The following is a 2,496-nucleotide window of genomic DNA, read 5'->3' on the forward strand; positions in this document are numbered from 1 at the left end:
TTGGTTTACGTCTGAAAATCGTTGAAAATGGATTATGTTTTAATTAAGTCTTTGAGAAATAGTCGAGAGAGTCGAATAGGTAAGAAATTGTAGACAAACATGACTAGTTTTAGAAAAAAAGTACCCAAAGATATACTGATTCTGTTGAATTTGAGATTTTAAAGAAGTCTGTAAAAAGATACTAACATTTTTCTTTATAAAAAAAGACATTTGTATCAGACAATTCTAAAAGCTGAGATAATTTACTTTTTTCATATTTTTATAGAAAGCATATAATATAGCAGTAATTTTATTAAATAAATAATTAAATAGTTAATTAAATAATTACAATTTTCATATATAGAACATACTTTTAATATAATTAGAAAAAGTTTTAAAATTAATTAGCTATTTGGGTACCTTCTTCCAATATCGGTCTTGAACATTAATAACGATCAGGCACGAAGAGCAAGCGATATGAATGAAAAAAGTGCATTTGATTTTTTCCAGGATATGAAATAGAAATAGAAACGTCGTGATATGATTCTTTTATAAACTCTTGATTATTCCGTTCAAATGTAAGCTATACAACTTTGCAAAGAAATCGCAATTTAATCATATTCTCACTAACATTATCGGTTTGCAATATATTTCAGTATCCTTTAGATATCAAGAACTAGATATCAAGATTTAAAAGCACTCATTTTTAAGAGTTTCTTTTTTAAGAATAAGGATATTTTCACATTATTCATCTTATCTCATTTATTTACTGAAATATTTCGCATAATGTGTCGTTAATTCTGACAAAACTCTAATTAAGATTGGAATTTTTAGGTACACGAGAAATTCTATTTCTATTTCTATTAGAAATTTTATTTCTATGATTACTCGGAGATTAAAATCAAATGCCTTTTTTTAATCAATCACGAATTGAAAATTTGATTATTATTATTATGTGCGTCGCTATATACATTGACGCCTCTTTCTCATATAATCGCGTATTTTTCTATTCAGTTTAAGTTTTCCTTTTCTTAAAGTCTTTTTGTTATCTCTTTGATAGCAGCTTTCTTATATCATAGAAAACTGAGTATACTAATTTAATTCTGAGACTCTTGGAAGGGTTATAAAAGATTTACTGCCCGATATAATTATCCGGTTTTCGATTTCGCAGCAGAAAATTGCCGAATAAAAAGATTGCGCATTAACGCAATCGTTATTCATTCTTATATAGAGTTTAAAATTGATTACTTTGCGGTTTTACACATGGCTTTTTCCGCTAGCATCGTCACGCATTTAATTCCAATTTGGTTCAATCGACGAGTCCTGATTTTATGGCACGGAAAAAGAGAGAGACGAAGGTAGAAGGTACAAATAATCGTTTATCAAATAATTGGCAGAATCGTTCGCTCGTTTGTTCATTCATGCACACATCGAGGTTTCTTCTCGCGAAGACCGTCGCAGAAAATAAAACGCGCCCGAAACCAACTTTTGCTTTAAAGACAATAAACGTAAGACTAGAGTTCAACAATACATACGGCCTTTAATCGCCGTACAAACGCAGTTGATAAAGTATAAAAGTATAAACAGCTAAACGTGAAAAGCAGGACGCCATACAGAAGTAACCGCATGCGTTAATGCGTATGTCAAGAATCCAAAATTACGCGTCTGAATTTTTTGGAACGGAATAATCGCGAACAGTTCGTCGAGAAACGAACCATTAGATTACGTGCTTTCATTCTTCGAAATTGTACTTTTCCTCGCCGCGTTCAAAGAAAACGCTGAGAATGTTTCGCAAAAGTTTCGCCAATCTCTTTCAAGAAATTTCAGACAAATCTCTCCTCCAATTAATACACACCGGTTTAAAAGTTTAACAAATCATTTTCCAAGTTGGATTGCACTTTAGTAACGCAGTTAGATGAAAGGTAGATACGCGACACAATTCTCTCAACGTTCTTCGAACGATCAAATGAAACGACGAGATTTTCTACCGCGTGAATCTTCTCGACGAACGGTGCAGTAATTATTCCGACAACCCCATTTTCTCTTTTTGCCGTGGCGACTGCTAGCTTTAGGAGATGAAGATAGTCTTTGCGAGAGTGAAAATAATCTGAGATTATTCTAGGATAGGAGAATATACATGTCTCTCTCTCTCTCTTTTTCTCAGAATAATCTCGGAATAATCATGTGCTTTCAGAAAACGGTAATATATCTATATATATCTAAAGAATTTTGAGATATTGCCTAAAAATACACGATTATTCTTAGAATATTCTAAAAATAGACAGAGAGTATTCTCTTACCTTACATCCTTGGTTACACAGTTCCTGAAACTTAATCGTACATCAATACAACAGAGTCTAGTTACATATCTACTTGTTTGTCTTCTTCTCCTTTTTCTTCTTTTCCGTCTATTTATAATTATCCACTTGCTCGTGTATATTATAGATTTATATATATTTTTTTTTATGCACGATGGATATGTGTATATCCTTACGTCTTTGTATACACGCACACACA

Source organism: Temnothorax curvispinosus, unplaced genomic scaffold (assembly GCF_003070985.1).
Source record: "Temnothorax curvispinosus isolate PA1 unplaced genomic scaffold, ASM307098v1 QBEX01017051.1, whole genome shotgun sequence".
Classification (NCBI taxonomy): Eukaryota; Metazoa; Arthropoda; class Insecta; order Hymenoptera; family Formicidae; genus Temnothorax; species Temnothorax curvispinosus.